The sequence below is a fragment of the Lepisma saccharinum genome, chromosome 19 (assembly GCF_977018435.1).
Source record: "Lepisma saccharinum chromosome 19, izLepSacc3.1, whole genome shotgun sequence".
Classification (NCBI taxonomy): domain Eukaryota; kingdom Metazoa; phylum Arthropoda; class Insecta; order Zygentoma; family Lepismatidae; genus Lepisma; species Lepisma saccharinum.
Window position 1 is genome coordinate 12,549,218 of NC_139247.1, and position 23,313 is coordinate 12,572,530.

Here is a 23,313-nt window from a genome sequence, read left to right on the forward strand (position 1 = left end):
ATTAACCGAAAGTGGTAGACGCGAAATAAAAATAGAACCTTTGCATGAATGTCCGAAAGAGAGGCAAGGACACGACCCACCTGGAAAATGAAGTCGACCAAAAATTATATATATCGCGCAATTGCATTTTAGCTATAATAATATTTGTTAATTATTGCATGAACATGATAACTTCAAATTAAAGCAACGGTTTTTGAGGAGACAGCACTGTTATGGGGGAACATGCACCTTGTTTGACCCCCTGAAAAAAAACTACCTTGCTTGCCCCTCCCTAGAAAAAAAACCCTGCAGACGTCCATGATCCTTTGGTATCGACTTCGGAGTATAATGTATAGCGCGGCAATAAACCGCGACAGCCTCTTATTTGCCAGGAAATATCAACACGAGAACAGGGATAGGAATTCCTCATATTTTAGATTTTCTCAAACTAATTCAAGTATGTGGTGAAAATGCCTTCTATTTAGTATGAGAATCGTGGTTTTTAGTTTGAATGGTGTTTCCTAGAGACGATATGAGGCATTGCGGATACCAACGGCGAACTCAACAAACGTACATTGTGAGGGAAATGCGTTTCAAGTTGTCAGGCACAGTTCGAGCTCCACAAAAACTTGGTAACAGTAGATCGGAATGTTTCATGCGTGATTTTCAAAGTTTTTTATGGAGTTCGCACTGTGTCTGGCAACTTGAAAGTCATTTCCCTCACAATGCACTTTGTTGAGTTCGCCCTTCGTATCCGCAACGCCTCATATTTTAAATTACTTTGAAGCATTTTGGACCATCTTTATTTTTATAAGCAACTGCATTAATTATACATGGTAGAATGATCTTAAACATGAAACTCATTGTTTCTTCCAATGATTAACTGTTCTCTTTGCCTTTCATTACGCTAGGTCACTCAGCCGCTATCTTTGTTGTGAGCCTACATTATGTGTGACTGGAGCTTATCCTCTATGCTTTCTTCATACAGCATGGCTGTGGGCTACATGTTTCACATCTTAACACAACTTCTTTCAAACATCGCTCATGAAATGTATTTCACCTATCGTCCTACGGGAATCAGAGGAACGTAACTACAATAATGCTGTTTTCACTTTTGTTAGAAAAAATCCTCTGAAGAGTATTTGGAGTAAATCGACATTTTTCCACTTCTAATTCTTATTTGTAAGTCACGTTTAAGAGTCATATTCCTAAGAATACATTATTTCCTCTCCTATAAATTTGATAAATTGGAGTTAAGTCCCTCTGGTTCTCACACACGCTATCAGCTCCTATTTTCCAAAATTTGGCACGTTAGGTATTACGCCAGATGTGTCATTTGGGTATGATACATTCTTATTATATGCCTGTGGAGATTCGAACAGTGTTCTCGGCTCGCGAGCCAGGTTATATCGGCGTTAGCGTCCAACGTTTGGAGCGCATACATTGCTCTAAGCAGGATGCTCTCTACCTTACGATGGGAGCAATGTATGCGCTCGAAACATTGGACGCTAACACCGATTTAAGTTGGCTCGCAAGCCGAGAACACTTCGCCAGGAAAGCTACACTTTTTTACCCATGAAGATTATTTATTGTCCGTGGCCTGCAAGCAAGGTTCTTGTATGTGTGTGTTGAGTGTCAGTTTCCAGAAAGCCCCGCACTACATTGGCTAACTGGCTGAACTCCACCCTGGCCCGAATTATCCTAAATGCGTCGGTTCCCGCACGGTGTCTGGTTAAGTAACAGACGCACAAAGACGATATATACATACATTTAATGTCTATAATACACATATACGAAGGACTATACAATAACTGAACAACATACACGAAGGACTGTCTATTCGGCTGTAGACTGTCTCTACAACGCACTTGTAACAGCGCGCGTGTGACACGGTTCTTCTCACGACGACTCTCTGATGACGACTGTTCTTTTCTCGTGGCAACGCCCAAGCTAAGCGCCTGGCTCAACTCTCGGGACGTTCCCGAATTTACTTGTGGGTGTAAGTTCCCGTAATCAAGAATACGGGAGATTCTGCAGTTTCTTACTCCCACACACTTCACATGAATAACTCACACATTATATACAAAAATGGAAAACAAGATAAAAACACTAATTATATACATTGTTCACCGAACAGTGTGACTTTTCTGTTTCTCAGACTACGTGTGACTACCTACAAATTATGTGAAACAATAACAAACAACTTCCCGACCGATTTTCAAGGCTCGTTCCACCCTATCTACAAACTACCACTTCGATCACTGCATGCACGAGTGAGTAGTGGTATTCGCGTGTCTTCCCTTTAATGCAAAACCACAATTTGCTCCACAGCATGCTAAGATATTCGAAAGCAATACTTGTGTGTTATTTAAATTTTGCCCTGTTCATTCATCTATACAGTATTTACTACTTCCAAATTTGTGTGCCTGTCTTGAGTTTGCATTCTCGTGGCAGCTGCCATATTGCGTAGATGAACGAAAAACACACTCAATATACCAAAATTGCTTGTATGTAGACATCAGACGATAAGAGATGAAACAATTGCAGCCTATAATTTCCCTTAATCAACTACAATTGCCATTTGAGTATGAGAAACCACTTGCATTCAAGCCGGGTTCGATTCCTGGTGGAGGTACAGTGGTTCATTTCCCACTTTAAACTGTAGGTCCACTCCCAATTAGCCTATCTGTGCATACAAGTGAACTTAAAACAAGACAAACTTTCATTCTAACCTCAGGCACTTGTGGGAGCTGCTTAGAAGTAGTAGTGTTGCTGGCATGGTGGACTTCGGTTCTTACTTTTGCTTTTAACAGATAGATACATTTTGAATAATAGTGAAATCAAAGTAATCGATTATTTTACCGAATGACAAAGTTATAATGGAATTGTGTTATCTCCATTACAGAACAACTACCTAATCTCATTCAATTCCAGTGTTCTATCTGGTAGATAGATATATCAGCCTCTGCAATGATGTCAACTTTCAGTGCAATGGCGACAGAGGTCCAATAACTATAATGTCAAACTTAAAAGGTTTCCTGACAAAATGAAAAACGGACAGATCATTTACATTCTCAATGGATATGTTGAAAAAAAAGACTAACATTCATTTTTTTCATTTCTTTTTTAGCGTAGGTAAAAGGAAGTCATTTGAAAAAAAGTGGAAATATAATCAAGATGTCCATCAGCTATTCATTGATTTAAAAAAAGCATATGATTCGGTCAAAAGAGATAAATTATATAATATATTAGTCGAGTTTGGAATACCTAAAAAGCTTGTTAATATGATAAAAGTATGCACCAGTGAAACAGAAAGTAAAATTCGTGTGGGTATTAATGTGTCTGACAAATTTACAATTCATGATGGGTTAAAACAAGCAGATGCATTATATCCATTGCTCTTTAATTTTGCCTTAGAATACGCTGTTAGGAAGGTAAAAGAAACTAACGAAGGACTAAAATTAAATGTTGTGACTCAGTTGTTAGCATATGCAGATGATGTAGACTTATTAGGGGATGATATAAATACAATTAAGAATAATGCTAAAATATTTTTCAAAACTGCTAAAGATATAGGTTTGGAAGTTAACAAAGAGAAAACTAAATATATGCTTACAGGTCGAAACCAAGGGTTAGGTAATAATCAAAATCTAATTATTGATAACAACTCGTTTGAACCAGTTTCCAAATTCAAATACTTAGGAGTAATATTAACAAATGAAAATTATATTAATATAATAAAAAGTAGGCTTAATTCAGGAAATGCATGTTACTTCTCTCTTCATAAACTTTTGTCTTCTCATTTAATAACTAAGAAACTAAAAGTTAAAATATACAAAACAGTAATTTTGCCTGTAGTATTATATGGGTGTGAAACTTGGTCCCTTACATTGAAAGAGGAACATAAATTGAGAGTATTTGAAAATAAGATTCTTAGGAAAATATTTGGACCTAAAAGAGATGAGGAGACAGGTAAGTGGAGAAGGTTACATAATTTAGAACTACATAATTTGTATTCACGTCCAGATGTTATTAGAATAATTAAATCAAGAAGACTTAGGTGGACAGGCCATATGGCACGAATGGGAGAGGAAAGAGGAGTTTACAGGATTCTTGTTGGGAAACCTGATGGTAAGAGACCTATAGGAAGGCCAAGACGAAGATGGAGGGACAACGTTGAGATGGACCTAAAGGAAATCGGTAGGGATGGAAAAGATGAAGGCCTGTGTTGCTGCAGCCATGAACCTTCGGGTTTAAGAAGGCTAGAGAGTTAGTTAGTTTAAAAGGAAGTAGCTAAAAATGAGTAAATACAAAAAAATATTACGTGGCAGAGTGGTTAGCACAGCGCGCTACGACGCCAGGGGTCCAGGTTTCGAATCCCGACCTGCGCATGAGTGTTCTCTTTGAGTGTCCCTTCATCAGTTTCAGCATTCGTCGCTCATACTCATCTTCGCTTTCTGAACCACCAGATTACCATTTCGGGTGTACAACACATGGCGTAGCGTATCGCTTCCGAATTCCAGGAACAGGCAGCTTACGGTTACCTGACCAAGTAGCGTTTCGTCCGATTGGATTGGATTGATTTTAGTTTATTTTACTTCGCGTTTTGTGCTTCTTGGCTAATTTGCGAAGATGGGGATGAGTGATGAAATGATGAAATTGATGAATGGACATTCACAAACAACCAAGCCCGACCGGGATTCGAACCCGGGACCCTTGGCGTCGCAGCGCGATGTGCGCGTTTCGTCCGAGGGCTACCACCCTAATAGTGTTTAATGAAGCAAACTCTTGCTAACACTTTTAAATGCTCCATCCAAGAATTTTTTTTTTTTGTTGTTTTAATATTTCTTTCCCTCTGGAAATTGCAAATCTCACCTTCATAGTTGTCAGATAGTAAGAAAGTGTTGCCATCTGCCATGACTAAAATTTCTAGATCCAAGTTCACTTCCTCTCGACGATTTGTTTTGATTTGATTTGTTGTTTTAAGTCCACTTTATGCACATTAAGGCTAATCGGGATTGGACCTACAGTTTAAAGTGGGATCCGAACCACTTGTGCCTCTACCGGGTATCAAACCCGGGACCTCTCTCTTGACAATTTGTCTCAGTCTGCACTCCCTGCGCTGTCTATGCAATGTAGTTTTAAAAGTTGTAAACTGAGGTATCCTGGTCACCAATTCCACCGCTGCCACCGGTTAGTGAAGGTGTGACTCATCATCAGCCAGGCTCGGATGAAACGCAACTCATTAAACCGTCGCGGACGAACTGTAGCATGTTTCTACGAATTTCGCTTTCGGACAAACTACAACTCGGACGAAACGCTACTGAACCGTACAGCTGTCCCAATGCCTACTCCAACTTGCACAGCTGCTTTCGGAGCCCTTGGTTTGGAAAGGGGGTGGGGATGAGGAAAGGGTCTTGATTTTTTATACTGAAGCTCGTTCATTTCGTTCTCCTATTTCTCTTGGTTGAATTTTCTGAGATACGGAATCTACCTCATTTTCCTTTTCATTACGTTTTATTGCGTCACCCACGGTACGCTTACATGTACTTAACATTTTCAATTTCCCTGTACCTGCACCCTTTGGTTAGGTACGGTAAAAATAAATAGCTGCCGTTCGTCAAATGTTGTATTTTTGTTTTTGTTACCCATTTTTCTCGTACTTCAGTCAGGGAGCAATGCAGCTACTGGTAACAAATGTAGTCAGGAAGTAGCATCAATTGTTCCTTCCCCGAACTGTAGTTGACCGGTAAAAAACTATGTAAAGCCCCGTTTCCATTACCACAAATTTGCCGCGCAACATGACGCGCGGCATGCGACGCTGCATGTGCCCAGCATTTGTTGAAATGCAAACTGTCTGGAACATGCCGCGGCGCAAGTGCCGGGGACAAAATTGCCCCAAACGATTAAGACGCACAACATGCGCCGCGGACAATGGAAACAGCCTGCAGCAAGTTCCTGGGGCATGCGCACTAGAGTAGAAACAGACGACGCGACTACAATCTGTGGTCCAACAAGATTTAATAACAATGCAAAATCACTTGCAGTCATTCTTACAAAGTTTTCGTATCCACTTTGAAGACGTAAGTCTCTCGTTAACGAGTTATACGTTCCTTCCGAATTTCTTTTCGCTAGAAAACTTCTAATCCACCATCTAGGTCGTTTTCGCCTCTTTTTTTTTAGAAGTTCATGGTACGCGCCTGCCATAACCACAAAACCCGCCATAGTTGTATTGTTCATCTTTACACAAGTTAAATCACCACCAAATTATTACAATACAAGAGAAGAAACACTGACTACTCTAAAGCACAATGGAACAACGCTACAATCAGGTCCTGCACTCCGGTGTTGTTGCGGGCGTTTTTTGCAGAAGTAGTTTTGAATTGGAAACAGTGCACTAAATGCCGCGCAACATGCGCCGGCACATGTTGCGGGTCATGGGTCTGGAACTTGTCAGAATGGAAACGTAGATTAACAGAAACAGAAGGCTTTCACGATTTGTCTGAATATTAAAGTGATCTCATTTTTCACATCCAAACATAAATAACTATTTTCAGATTTGAAAACGTAACAGGGGTGTAAGGGGTGACCTTCCACGTATTACACCCAATCCTCCACTTCATTCCACGTAGTACACTCAATCCTCAACTTCATTCCACGTAGTACACCCTGGACTGCTCTTTGCAGACTAACGAGACTCTGGCGACTGTCCCTATGGCCAGTATAATTCTGTGTGTTCCCCTGCTTTCTGTCATGTGTGCTGAGTGCCTCTTTACAGCCTCAGCTTTTAACCTAAGTCAGAATATTTTAATATTTCATTTATGCGACATTACAGTTATGTTATTTGTTATGGTAAGGGGCTGCACCCCGTATAACGTGGCGGGTGCTAAATAGCCTAAGTGCTGACGCACCCAAAATTAAAAAAAAGTTACATATAACTTTAAGAAATGCGTATAAATATTTCACCATCGTTTATATTTATGTACATGTTGTTAATTTTCAAATATTGTGAAGAAATGCAGCAAAATGCTACGTATTCGATTACTGATGTGAGCCACTGTATATGTTATGTTTTTATTTCATGAACAATGTATGGTCAAACATTACTTTGCAGAGCTCCATGGCGGAGTGGTTAGCACAGTGCAATACGACGCCACAGGTCACGAGTTCGGATCTCAGCCTGTGCATTATTTTCTTTGTGATGTCCTTTCATCAATTTTGTCATTTCATCACCCATCCTCGTCTTCGCGATTAGCCAAAAGTGGCATAAAACCAAAGTTAAATATAACAAATCAAAATCAAACATTACCTGGCATGACAAGAATGGATAGGTTATTTTGAAGCTGCTGTTATTAAAAGCAAATTGAATGTAGCTTTCCTAGACAGAAGTTTCACACACAGAAACTGATTGATTGGATAACGGCTGCGGATTCCTACTCGAGCAGAAAATATATATATTTCCATTTATTACTTACAACAATAGCAGACTGATTTCCTGCTAAATCAAAGAAAACTTGCATTCACAGTTACAAATTGACGTGTTGAATGAACTACAGATTTCTCTCACTCCAATTCTGATTAATCGAACAGCACACCACAACGTGGGTCATTATATATTTCCAACTTACTCTCGAGTTCCTCAACTAAAAATAAATTGACTGCGAGACAAAAACTCCTCTCCGATAACACATTATATGCAGAGTATACGTAAGTTGAAATTCCATCATAATAATAATTTGAATTCTTCAAGTAGTAGCTACAAATATAATTTTTCATACATATTTTCTTAGCAAAATATGAAGTTCCTCACTTCACAAGGATAACATATACACATTATTTCACAAGAGTTTTTAGTTCGAGCTAGTCGTAGGCCTAATATGAATATAAACGTCATTTCATTACTTAGTTAAAAAAAATTGCCAGGGAATCAGAATTCGAGGGTATGCCTGAAATTATTTGTAGTATCTCATGTATCAAGGGGGCTTTTTAAGAAAAATGAAGGATACATACCACATGCTTTGGTCAATTCAGAGTAGTAGAAACGTAATTATACTGCATGTTGTAACTGAAACCGTAGCCTCGAAGGCCGAAGTCGTTTAGTGATCCACTCATACACTCGGTACCAAACATTTCAAGTTCGAGTAGACATCTGGGCATGGCTGTTTTTTTTTTTTGTAAGCATCCCTTCATAGATTTAATATGATCATCATTCATCTTCATCGTCGCGATTATCTACAAGTGGCAGAAAAGCTATATAAAACATGAATAATACAACAGTATAACAAACAAAAGAGGATAAAAGGATGAACTGAGTTAATGATAGGAAGTTTTATAAAATTACTGTTTCTTGAAGAATCTTGTCCTTTGTTCCGATTGTATTTCTCAGTCACATGTTGCTAAATGTCCATGTCGACTGCCGTTCTTGCGTTCTTGAAAATTACTTTCTTGTCTGTCTATGCTCTTCTTTCAAACGTGGTAGGTAGGCGGGCGTTCTGTCTGTTTCTACACCAAAAAGTTTAATACACCTCCTGTCCAAGAAGACAAGAATTACTGAAAGTAATTTTCAAAATTATAAGCGGAATTGTAAGCGGATGAGGGCCCTTGTAAATGATAAAATATACTGTCCTTTTATTTGCTTAGTTTTGAGAATCACTTTCCATACAATTCTTGCCTTCTTGAGAGTCCAATGGCCCTGTCTAGCTACAGACCAGTTGCACAAACGCGGTTTTGTTTGTTTCGTACAACAATTACATCTAACATTTCGTTTCTACGTATTTTCTACTTGCCAGAAGTGCCTTTCATATTGCCCCAAGGCGTTGTCTACTCGGATGCTTCGTGTTCGAAGGTCACGTGTACAAAGTTTCAGGATTCAGATTTTGCGTGGTGCTGCTGCTATCAGTTCTGTTCGCCTTCTCAAGGTCGCGCAGCAAGCAATTATTTTTCGTCTTCCGATAGGAGAAAGCTTGCCTCTCGCTTAGGTGGACGAACGCGCGGTACGGATGATTTTTTGGCTCGACCATGGTTGGTCCTTTATGTCTCGTCCTTCAGCAACTTAATCTAAGCACGAATCATTCTCATCGCCAAACAACGGATTTTTTTTTAAAAAAAATGATGTAACACATGTAAACAGAGAGAGAGAGAGAGAGATAAACGTTTTCCCTCAACAAACGATTGTTTTTCTATCGTATAAAGTGAACGCACATGTTAAAATTCATCTTGCATAAATAATCAAATTAGAACAAATTCACATAAAGCGATTAAGTATGCAGAAAATAAATATATTTGTGATAAATACATAGTTAATCAGTAAATTCCAATAACCAGAACTTTTGTCACTCCAAATCTTGTTTACGGATGTTTTCAAACGTTTTGTTTTACAATTTAATTTTTTCACTGACATCCAAAACGAAAATACGTATTATAACTTAGTGACTTTCAAGGGGTCAAAGTACTGTAATGTTAGTATGCTGCCGATCATAATTATGAGGCTTCTTCGAAAACGCCTTCGATAACGGTATTTGCTATTCGTAACGGATATGTGTATCACTTTTTCGAAACAGACTTTTGTGGAGGAAAAGAACTGTAACGTTACAAAAGTAACGAGCACAATTATACGAGAGACCTATGTTATTCTCTCCGGAACACGGCATCGGACATCGGAACGTCTGTATGATACCAGCTATAAATAAAGTTGTTGCTTTGAAAAAAGGAGTATAACGTTTTTACAGTCGTGACCTCAATTAAGTTACTGGTTAATTGTAACGTTACTATCACTTTCCACATACACTAAAGTTACTAGTTAATACGTGACGAACCTCTTTCTTACCCTGTAACGTTACTGGTTGCCGGCAATGGATGTAACGTTAAAGTGTCACGTGAAGACCTACTCCTTTAGAGATCAGTTATGGTTCGGTACCGTTATGCACACCTGTAACGTAATGTTCATATACCTGAGGTAACGTTTCTGTTCACGAAAAAAGTTATTCTGTTTCTGGTTGTAACGTAACGGAAACCGTAATTGAAAATACCGTTCCATTTCGTTACGTTACGACTCCCTGTATAAAACACTCCCTATTACTAACTTCTTTGACTGTACAAGACACTGCCTATTACCAGGCACGCATCTAGAAATATATTTCGGGGATGGGTTTGAACCAAATGTCTCATAATAATAGTTGTTTGCATTAAATTAATTATATTAAATTAAATTAATTAAATATGTACGTATATTGATAATGTATTTTTATTACATAAGTAGGTAAAAATACGGTATAAATATACCTAAATAACAGCACGTATTCATTATGTGGCTTACATATAGTTTAGATTGCCAAAAGTAAGGAATTTATGTAAAATACATAAAGAATTGAATATCTATTCATTAATCAAAAAATAATAGTAGATCCAGTTGACAAAAAGTAAGTTCATGAAGATGCATGTGGTGTGCATCTTCTTTGGTACTGCCATTCAAAGTTATGATCCGAATATAATCTTTGCCTTCCAATAAGTTCCCGGCAAACAACAAATGTTATATAAGTATATTTTCATTATTTAATTTGAATACTTGGTAATTCTTTCGGGGGGGGGGGGGTGTCCGGACCCCATGAACCCCCCCCCCCCAATACGTCCTTGCCTTTTACGAAGGAAAACTTTGAGAGTGTCTCCACCTATTGCCATGGTCGTCATCTAAATACGAACAGAAACAGAAGCGTTTCAGGATTTCACAGGATGTAGATTACAACATAAAAATAAAATGTACGACCGAAGATTGTTTATAATTAGCATCAGTTCACATTTTAATGTTAGATTCATGTAGCAAGAGACGGTGCAAGAATCCCAGATAAGTTTGAAAACAACTGATCATTCGTAACATTGTTCCGGAACTTCTTCGATGTAAAAACAGTAGCCTACCGTCGAACGAGCAACTTCCGTAACTCAATTGTAAAAGTTTTCAGAACAATCTAGTTTTGTGGCAACCTATTTCTGCATCAACAATGAAATCTATTTTCAGGCAAAAGTTGGAACATCAGCACTTTTTCCGAGTACGAATGAGAGGAAAATTATAAGGTTAATGGCGAGAAGTTATTGGTTTCAACCAGTAACGCTTCCTTCCTTGTAGTGGTTAACTTTGGCTTTCCGTAGATCTATAAGTATGCACAGAGAAAATATTACTTTCCAAAGATGAAGATTTATATCAGTGAAAATGTTGGAATCCCACAAAGTAGAAGAGTGTGTAGGCAGATTAAAGGGTCGGAGGGTGCCACGCCAGTAGCGAGAGGTAACTAGGGGGCTGAATACTGGGGCCCCATTCAAAACTCTCTCTCTTTTTTTTCTATTTTTAACACAGTAAAATCAAGCATGTCACAAGTGCGTCCTGTGAAAGGCCTTTCGGCCAGCTAAAAGTGATAAAAGGTACCTGAAATCGACAATGGATCAGGAAGGGGTTAAATATTTTCTCAATATTGTCATTTGAAAAATAAATTGAAAAATGGACAATTTAGATAGGATAATTCACAATTTTGCTTCATTAATAGCAAGAAAGGTTACATTCTAATAATTTTCTTTCTGAGATATCAATCTGGCTTTGCAAAATTTTGTAAATTTTATTTGTAATAATGTGCCATACATATTACACAACAATGTTATTTTTTCAAGCAGGGTTGAATTAATTTAAGTAACAGCGGACTGAGGCCATTGTTGAACTTCCTCCTCTATTTGTACCCTTCCTGGCATGGTAAGCATGCATAGAGACATTGAATTTTCATTTGCCTAAAATGTCTACAAGTTTTAGGCTTCCAGAGGGAAGCTCTTCGCTGGTGCATTTGTATGCAGGAGGCGGCATCTTTAAAATGGCAAAAATGGTGAAGCTCACTCGATCAGTGCTGCATCCTTGATGTCGTTTCGTTAATAAGAGTCGATACCTCAATTGAGCTGTTTACTGTCTATCTTGTAATTTTATCTAATTTTTAAGGTTATTTGACACTCCCTTACATATCATTGCAACTTTAAATTACCCTATTAAGTCTGTCGCACCCTGTATTTATTTCCCGTTACGTTCCAATCTTCAGGGTTAATGGCAACTGTACCAAAGTACAGCTTCAACTCATAAAATTAGGATTTGTATACTTTTCAAGTCCCCACCGTGACGACATGTCGGACTTCACACTCCAGTGCGCTTCGTTGTTGGTGTGTGAGAAAGTTATCGAAGTTCCACGGAGCATTGTTGAAACTTGGACTTGAGGTGGAACGCAAACTAATGGCCTGAGCTAGGCGTTGAAGCAGGTGATTTCAACAACTTTCTTCGTCTCTGGAAGTCGTAATTTAGGTCACATGGGCTAATTAGTCTAGATTAGTGTTACCTGCCTTTCCTAGAATGCTCAATTAGCAGTGGGGCTGATTAGATGCAGACCGCAGCAAGAGTAATTAGCAATTAACAATAGTAAGGTCGGCAATGGGTGTAAGAAATACTTTTGTATTAACATATCATAGTGAGAGAAATTACCAATAGCTTCTTTTGCCCCAATGTAAAACTTGACAATTTCTTTGCATAAACCCAAGTAATAATTTATTTGTAACGATTTTACTGAGAATTCATAACAATTTTTCATATCAAATTTCTTAACCCCCCACGTGATTCAATAATGTGATGTTTAAAATGACAAAGGCAAAAGTAATACCGTGCGTCTATTTCTTTGCGAGGCCAAGAGATCCGGAGAGGTGTGGCGGGCGGCGCTAACGGAGATACCGACATTTTCGAACAGTAATGTCCCTCTAATTTTTATGGACGTATCTTTAGCATGCAGATATTTATATTAATATTGCAAAACGAGCACTCACCTGTGTTATAAGAGTTATTCAACGTGATGTCCACCTACATAAGAATTCTTTGTTTTAACGTGAACTTTGCTGTTGGCATTTCAATCGCCTCACATACACACAACATACAGACACTGCAATTACAAAAAGAAATAGCACGGCAAGTAACAAAAAAAAAAAAACACTCTTTCACACGGTACGAAATTAACACGCTCTTGGTTCAAGGTCTGTTCCTCACTCCATTCGCAGCTCTGTCCAGGGCACCTGTAGTCGCGAAAGAATTAACAATTCAAGCTCGGAGCTTTTAGGCTGTAAACAATGCTCACGAAAACCACTGACTTTTAACGATTTAGTCTGAAACGTAATATTGATACAGTGTTGCACATTCGAAGCCTCCAAACGATTCCGAGCGAAGCAAAACGCTTTCGAGGGTAAACTTAAGCGGGATGTTACTGGTCGAAAATGTCGACATCTCAGCTAGCGCTGAGATCTCCACTTCTCACGATCTCTCGGCCTCGCAAAGATATGGACGCACTGTAAAATTATACCGTCTGATTTATTTTGACGCAATTTTGAAAGTTAGTCGAATGGTTAATGACTAGCTTGAAATATTCGGTTCCATTCCCTATACTCTCTCCCTTTTATCTCTATAGCAAGACTGCGCATAGCGGGAGAAGAAAATCTACTGGACAGAGCAAAGCAGTACACACTGCTGCGAAGCTTGGTTACTGCAGTCGTGTCCTCTCACCACGCAATTCCATTCCCTCTCACGTGTTCATTGGTGGACTTCTCTCCCGTCACTACTTGCGCAGAGACTTGTTTTCGTTCGCTTGCTCCAGAGATATCCGAACAGAGTATACGTGAAATTAGTTGTTCATTAGAATGGATAATGTAAGCTGATTAAATGAACCGGGTGTTCTGTTTGGGATGTCATAAAAGTAAAGTGTTATATACCAGAAACCATTCAAATTTATTGCATGTTAATGGTACATGCGTACATGTGTAGGAGAGTTTACAGTTTTTGTACCCCGGCACATTAGCATTCAACAGGTCCGCCATTTCGGACACGGCACAGTTCACACCGCGCAGACATGTTGCGTCACGTGGCGTGCAGCATTTCTGGAGTGATCTGTTGAAATGCTGCTCTAATCTGGAATCGTAGGTGGGCTTCAGTCTGTGGTTTTTGTGCATACACCAATGACTTGACGTACCCAACACAAAGAAATCTGGAGGCGTTAAGTCCGGGCTATTCGCAGGCCATGGGATGAGTCCACCACGGCCACACCAGCGATCGTTTAATATCCCACTAACATGATCCCGCATTATGAGAGCCCAATGTGGCAAAGCACCGTCCTGTTGAAAGATAATGGTGCACACGATCCCAATTTTGCATACCATACGACGCACTGAGCAATGTGTTGTGGCGTGACCACCATTTTATCTCTCATGCACGCACACTAGCGCCGCTGCGCGGTTGAAGTCTGCAAGCCTTCACTCACTCTAAACTTACGACCTTACAGTTTAGAGTACGGCAAACTGTTCAGAGATATGTAAATTAACATTTTGTGTATAACACTTTACGTTTATGACATCTCAAACGGATCACCCGGTATTATATCGATAGTGTAATTGTAGAAATGTTTTCAATATTAATTCTGAGCTTTCCTAGCTAGTGGATATTGTGCAGTAGACGTTGTGTTGACCGCTGACTGACAGGTAGTGAGGAATGCTTACAAATTCATCAAAAGCCTTAGAGTTTATCCATGTCTTACGTATCCTCAGATTAGGTTTTGAAACGTCCTGTTTTCCTCTTCGAAGGAGTAATCGTAATTATAATGTGTATTTCTAGAGAACTAGCTTTTAATATTATGTTTCAGTAGTAATTCCTTACAGAATAGGAAAGAGATTAATATGGTTAGTAATTTAAAATTTTGGCTTCATTTCTTTTATTACCTTTAAGACTAGAAATAACAGATGGTGAACTAGGAGTCGGAAGTTAAGTAACTGAAATTATTGACATTACTATTAGTAACATTTTAACTATTTCTTCTGCACGGCTTGCACAAGACGATGTGACACATATGTTACTGCAGTGAAACCATAGGCGAAAGAGGTTACACAGATACGCTACTCCTGCGTTGAGTGTAGGGCAATGGCGCAATAACAGAGTTGAGGTGGGTAACATTGTCCCCAAACCTTCGACGGAAGTCATGTCTAGGGGGCAGGGGGGCGCAAACATTGACGGTGAAGGGCACCTGCAAGGGTGCACAGAGGAGCAATTGTCCCTTTCGATTTCAAGTAACAATACATTTCGCAAAATGTTATTGTTCTTTTCGCTCGCAATGCTTTTTTTTCAGTCTCGTCAAGCCCATAGCCGCAGGTAGCTACTAGCGGTGGAAGTCGGCCCTGAACTCCGAGCGATCTATAGGAAAAAAGTAGTAAAAGAGAGAATGCCATAGTGTCAAGAGAAATTATTTGCACCCTATTAAATCAATATTGTTTTCAATTGTAAAAGTTAGATCTAAAATTTTTCTTACTCTTTTTGCTTGCAACAAAAATATTGTCTGTAATGTAATGTACCTAAATAATATGTGTTATTATGTATTGAATATACTTTGAATACGTACACAATTTAGTGTTAGCATGTTGCATATGTATGTTCTTATTTTTTGTCGCTACATGTTGCATATGTGTAAAACATACAGTATGTTTTACATGAAAGATACATGTTATAAGTACAAAAAAAATTATCCTCGGAATGCATTTATCATTCATTTTCTGCCAATCAGAAATACGGGTTTTCCATCATTACCTAATGTGAAATTGACGGTGTTGAAAAAATATTTCAAATAGTTTGTTCCAAACAAATGCTTTAACACCGACCTCTACTCCCTTTTTGAGTAATTTGTGAGGATAATAACGTCTTTGATATTACCACAAGTAATAATAATAATAATAATAATAATAATAATAATATCATTATTGTTGTTGTTACTATTATTATTATTGGTACGTTTATTCTGGTGCTTGTCTTCCCCAGGCAAACATTTTTGGTTGCGCCTCTGGTGGAAAGACAGAGTGGCGCGAATTTTCCCGATGGAGGGGAAACTGCGCCACGACTTTGGACTAAGGTTCTTTCCTTGTGGTCGCTCCACAGGTTGGATGTTTATTTTTAAATATTATATATTTAACGGTCGTTCAGTACAGAATGAAGAGAAGTATGAAATTCAGAACATTTGAGGTGGCATGCAATGGAGGAACTTATATTTGCAAATGTCCGTTTAATAGATTCTGTTGTATATTTACAACAGTTAATACATTGGAATCGTAGAAAGTCGACGGTCTTTTATTCTCTACAATTTGTTCACTAAATTGATACGGACAGTTTGATCTCCACCGAACTCCTCTCATTTTTTTTTATTTCGTCATTTCTAACATTCGTACTTACTTCATTGCGAAAGATTCTTTAAGGTGGCATTTTGCTTTTTTCACGAAAATAATTTCAATTTTTCACATTAACAGTAATTATTGATCTTCCTTTTTTCGCTTCCGTAACACACAATATGGCGGGTACAGCTTGAGTCGCGTCGTTCATCATGTGGGTATGCAGTGTTCCCAACCTTCGTAACTGGAAAATACCTGAATAAGCCCCACAAACCATTGACGCATGGCCTCAAAAATCATTCACGGATAGCCCCAAAAACCATTCACGGATAGCCCCAAAAACCATTGATGGATAGCCCCGAAAACCATTGACGGATAGCCACGAAACCATTTACGGATAGCCCCACGAACCATTTCCGGCAAGGTTAGGTTAGGTTCTGTTAGGTTAGGCAAGCATAGTTAAAATTTTGTTCGTAAAACAATGCGATACAGTTTTGAAAAAAATATCACCTTCACTTCTTGCAAAACAACGGCAGGGTGTTACGTCATGAAACGTTCGGAACATCCAGCTCATGTAGAGGAAGCAACGGTCATTGTGCGTCGGAAATATATTTGTCTTCAAAAATACATGAATTCCCGGTCGAATAGATTCCACGATGGAAGAAAATATTTGATTTGATTTGATTTGATTTAGTTTATTTTACTTCGCGTTTTGTGCCTCTTGGCTAATTTGCGAAGATGGGGATGAGTGATGAAATGATGAAATTGATGAATGGACATTCACAAACAACCAAGCCCGACCGGGATTCGAACCCGGGACCCTTGGCGTCGCAGCGCGATGTGCTAACCACTCGGCCACAGGGTCGGGCACGATGGAAGAAAATACCTCCACGAACTTTCAGAATTCTACAGAAACTCATTTCCGTAAGTAGTTTCTTCTGTAAAAATGAAGAAATCCGTTCGGCGGAGATCGCACTGTTACCTTTATTTTTCTTTACGTAAATTTTACACTTCTCTTGTGTAATCGGGGCGATGAGCACGAATATTAAAATGATAAAATTGATTAGTGAACAAGAAAACGCCTTATTGAGCCTTCAAACCTAGAAAGCCATACTTATTACTTCGCCACGTCTGCAACTTACGTTAGGATAGGAAATGACGTTTGGAGTTTCAGGGTCTGTCATTGTTGCGACTTTGTAAAGTTTCACCCCATTCCCCGCAAGCGTTGAGTTTCTTGTGAAATACTTTGAGTTCTGCGAGACTGAGGTATGTTCCGACACTACACGCTCCTAATCTCAACTCACCCCGAGTGCATGAAGATGTGCATTGAAGCTCCAATAAGCGGATTTCCAACTCCCTTCCATATGGCTGTGGTACAGGCAAACTATAACCCTTCAACCTGGGCAAAATTACAACAGAAGCTCCTTAAACAATTTCTCCCTTAGAAATCCTTGCCGAATAACATATTCAAAATCACGCAAAATCAGACCAAGGGAAACTCTCTAAGACCGGATGGCGGATTCTTATATTTTATGTTTACTTGTGAATAATTTTAATTACTTCGTGCGCCAGACCCCGTGGCGGAGTAATTAGCACATCGCGCTACGACGCCACGGGTCCCGGGTTCGAATTCCGGCCTAGGCTTGAGTGTTTGTAAGTGTCCATTCATCAGTTTAATCACATCATCACTCATCCCCATCTTCGCAAATTAGACAAAAAATGGCACAAAAACCGAAGTAAAAAAAACTAAATCAAATCAAAACAAATCAAATAAAATTATTTCGTGCATTATTACTTTGAGTCAAATGAAAAATTACTGGTTGTGAAAACATTAAAACGTAGTAAACCGTGTTTTCTGGACTCCCGAAGAATAAGCTCGGTACCAGATCCTGCGGATTACATTGTAAGTTGCAGGAATGTATTTATATGTATTCTTTGAACCAAATAAAGTAACGAGGAAATGAAATCGGGGGAACCGATATTCCGTGGGAAAGACGTTCTGGTCTTTTAAGGTACCAGAACGTAAGAGCATATCGTCGAATGTATGCGGGTGGAAGCGGACATCTTCTGGGGGTTCCCGCCAGTTTTCGTTGTGAAAACAACCAACACACTACAACCACCGACAGTGTAAGTAATGACAGTGGTGAAGACTATTAATTAAACTTTCTCCTTACTGAAAAGTTGATTTCGTAAATAATAACAGAACCTAGAAATAAAATTGAAGTATTTTTTTTAATTGTTTAAAGTTCACTTCATGCATGGTTAGGCTAATCGGGAATGGAGTTACAGTTTAAAGTAGAATCCGAAACACTATGCACCAACACTGTCTATCGAAACAGGTAACCCTTGACTATAAGCCGACCTATATATAAGGTAATAATTTTACGGTGAATGTGAAAGTTGGTGTGTGTTGACAGAATGTAGCTACTGCCATATCAGCACTGACAACTAGGAAGCGTTCTCAATGATCACGTGGCTGCATGCTTTTCACTAATTAATAACTGCGTTTTTTCAACACATACACAAATACATCGTCGCTTCGGAACATCAAATTTTCATCTTTGCTGCTTTCAGATTACCAACATACGAAGTGGCATGCAATTCAAAAGGTTTTGCAGAAACCTCAGTTTTATAAATAAGATTGGATGAAATTAGCCAAAGAAAGAACTTCCCTTCCGCTGGGCTCGAACTCGGGTTGCTCGCATGCTAGTCCGACACGATAACCAACACTCCAAACGAGACAACACGAAACTCTTTCGCAAGTAGCCGACTGAAACGCAAGTTAATTTTTAGATTGCTAATTCCCAAGGTATATCATGCCTAGGCAGATGTGTCTTGCATTTTCTGTACTTTTGTTATTTTAGTCGCTTTGGTCTCTCCCTAGGTTAATCACGGCAATAAAGAGTAATATTTTTTAGACAAAGATGATAAACACACACACAGGAATAATCACCCTCGCAAAAAAGCCAGAACTCGAGTCTGGAACCTTCGACGCGAGGTATGTTTCTTGTTCTAACTATATCTGTGTGTTTTCGTTAGATTCATGGTATTTCAAGAGTTGATATGAATAAAGTAAATAAATAAGACAAGTGGGTGGAAGGGACTGGAGCATCGTAGCTACGGAACCATTCAGAAGATATCTATCGCCTAGATAGAGAATCTCTATATCCCCTTGTGATAGAGAACTTATTAGAAGAATGAAAATACAGATTAAACGAACAAATTTGATGTGTATCCTTTCGTCAAAATGCCTAGAAAACAATAGTAATTACTTCTTCACTAATAGAAAAGAATAAAAAAAACTGTCCTTGGAGATTGAACCTAGATCTCACTGGTGAAAGTTCTGTATGCTAACCAACACTCTATCAATAACACCATGTTTTCTTTTTTCCAGTCAGTCTGTTTCTTTCCTCAACACCTGAAAACGATAATGCATCTTAATTTCTCTCATAATTATTTCATTGCCTATTAATAGAAACCACGTATGTCAAAAATAGACGCATTCTTTCTGTGAAAAGTCCCATGTTTCGCACATCGTGCTTCTCCATTTACTGTTATTTGGACATTCACTTCGAAGTTAAAACTTAGCTTTGTGTGTTTGTTTTCACGTGCATGTGTGTGAGAAGAATGATGTGAACGTGTGTTCGATGTTGTTCTGGGTATTATTTTTGTTCAAAGCATTAATATAATTGTAAAATATGGAATTTACTGTAATGAAAGGAGTGAAAATATAAACCCAGTTCGTCAGGTTCGTTCCCAAACAACATTAAATAATGGAACGTAACGTGGACCGAGTATTATTCCATGTCGAGAACACGAGACATTACGATCGACAATCTTCATCTCGTATTTCTCTTCGGCATCACTACTCAATTTACAGAGATGTATACCCGTGACTGGTATACAAGCCGCAGAATTGCACTGTTGGTTGGGTTGTCTAGTCACAAGGTGCTTGGTGGTCAGACATGGATGGCTTGCTTCAGTGCTTCTTCAATAGGGTCGTTACAACCCAGAAGTGTCCGTGACTGTACAATAGTCCTACAAATCTGAATCACGAATCTGGAGACAAACTCTCCCGAACCAAAAAAATGTACTGTCGTAAAGGTTGGATTAAGGATAATTAGGCGTTGAGGTTCTAGTGTTCATTTTACTTCACTTTTTCTGCCGGTTGGGATAATCATGACCATGTGAGTGAATGATGAACTGATGATTGACAAACACAGTGATTCGTCCACATCTTGATAAGTGTCGGAATCTGGCTACCACTCAGCCACGAAGGCCGTCTCATTCCCTTATCGTACACTGTGATTATTTTGTTGCAGCGACCTGGTCTGCTCCAACCTCGTTTACAGATAATCGTGGCGCAAGTGCGTTAAGACGCCAAGGGTACAAGTTTAAATGTCGGTCCGGGCTTGGGTGTACTTTGTTAGTAATAAATAAGACCCCGTGGCTCTACAGCCCGTAAGGGCCTTTGCTTATTTTGCGCCTGCCCGTCTACCTCCCACAGTCCTACCTAGAGGTGTGGAGATATTTAACCAGTAACAGAGCGACGTGGGGTCAGCACGTCGAAACCCCAGCCGTTATGGGAGAGTTCCGTGACTACTCACACGTAGCTCCCCAATTTGCACAGGATGGTGGGTTGCCACCGGTCCTATACAGGCCGAGAACCGAGAGACTGAACGCATGCAGTCCCGCAGTCGGAGCCCAAAGCACAGCGCGTTAGACCGCCCGGCCCGGAGAAGGACGTACATTGTAAGCATACCTTTATCAATTTTGGTCATATCGTCACTCGTCCCCATCTTCCCGATTAGCCAAAGGTGGCAGAAAAGCGTAATGAAGTAGATTAAATCAATCAAACCAACATAATTTATGTAAATGTTTCTACTGGAAACTTCTGTATACAGTGTAAACAACACAGGGTGTATCATAAGTAATAGCGCAGACTGATACAGTTGAAAGTACACGGTAATAGAAGCAAAAGGTCTCAGTAAACATGTGTCAGCAAACGAGCCGTTTTCGAGATAATTGCGAATGTGTGATTACAATCCGCCACTGACTTCATTGCGTCGTCCTAGTTGGTGAAATGCAGTAAGAAAAGTCATTGTAGATCGCATTGCTTTTATTCAACATTCTACTTACTTTAACAAACCGTTACATGTTACAATTACTGTACACTATAATCCTCTACGTCTCTTGTTTCCCCTTTAATACCAAAGAAGTGAGACGAGGATTGTCTTATCGGCGCAGTGGATGATCATATATTAGGTACTTAAAGTATACAATTGGAACTTAATATTCGTTAACCCAATATTTATTACAAAACATATTAGTACTTATACTTTCCAAATACAATTAATTCAACAGAAATGTCTATGGATTATCTCCCAGTTAACCTAGTTTAATTTGTCCCATTTGATAGTCAGCAGTCAGTAAGTAAAGGCTACACGAGTCAGAGCAAATCGCAACCCAGCCCAAAACCCCCCACAGCCAACATGACCCGGAGCAATCCACCAAAAAAATCTAAACTAAAACAATTTCCTTTTCTTGCACTTTTAAGAACTCAAAATAAATCAATAGACTTTAGGTAAATTACACCCGGCCATGAGGGCCTATAAAGGGCGATAGACTGTAATGCAATATACTCAGCCTGTCCAGCCAGTGTCCAGTACGTCAGAAGTCTCTCGTAGTCGGCAAGGATCTACCACGCTAAACTTCTCGCTCGACCAGCGCAGAAGCCCAGCCAATGGCAGAACCTTCCAGAGTCACCTGTCTGTTGAGTCTCCATCCGTCATTCATGAGCAATATTACACTATGGGCTTACAAAACAACCTCTCCCCCAAAAATTACAATTTTCTAGCACATAGTGTACTACTAGTTACACATATCTTTTTATAATTCACATTACAAACATACTCTTCTTACATAACCAAGTTTCAAGCTTTAGAGCGAGGTTTCGTAATAGTTATAGGGGTTTGCGCATGTCATCCCTCCAACTCCATCGCCTGTAAATATTCAAAAAGAAAAAGAAAACAAACTGGTACCAGTACAAGTTTACAAACATAAACCATTCATTCTTACTCTAATACAGGCAACATACACGAAATCTACAATAATTTACCTTTATATAATGGGAGAATTCTTAATTAACCTTACATATTCAGAGATCTTGCTGATCCATGTATAAAATTACCTATTATTGCCTCTCCTGGGCTCCAAATATCTTTTCAATTTATGTACATGTACTTTGGAACATACCTTGTCATCATCAACTTTCTTAACCAGAACTGAATTCTCTGTTAGAAATTTACTTATAAAATATGGACCCTCGTACATATTAGAAAGACTTTTAGTTATCTTGTCCTCTAAGGAAGATTTAATCTTAGTCCTAACTAATACTTTGTCATTGACTTGAAACGTTATGGGTGCATATCGCTTCTTATACAATTGTTTTCTCTTTTCCCATTCCCTTTGCATATTTCTGATAGCGTTTTTCCATTTATCTTGCAAATTACCATCTGCTACATTAAAATCCATATCAGATAATTGCCATTGAACTTCCAATGGATCCCACAATTGTCGTCCCAAAAACAATTCCGACGGAGTATACTTCAATGTATGATGGTATGAACAATTTAAACTATACTGTATCCTTTTCAAACCTTCATGCCATTTAGTTTGATCTGCTGAATAATAACATCTCAAGGCAGTTTTCAAAGTACGTATGTATCTTTCACTTAAATTGGCCTGAGGATTGCCAACAGATAATCTAATATGTTGAATTCCATGGTTAAATAAATAACTGGTAAATGCATCTGATACAAAATATGAAGCATTGTCTGATACAATCTCATAACAATAGCCATAAGTCATAAAAATATGATCTAATTTATCAATCAATACCTTTGAACTCAATTTCCTAATTGGCTCAAATATACAAAATTTTGATGCTCCATCTACCAGAACAAAAATATATTTATAACCATTAGATACAGGTAATGGTCCACAAATATCTATGTACAACCTTTTCATAGGAATTGTTACAATTTCAGACGTTAATATATTTTCAGGTGTTGTGTTTTTACACTTAGCTCGTTGACATACATCACAAGATTGAACTAAATCCCTAACATCCTG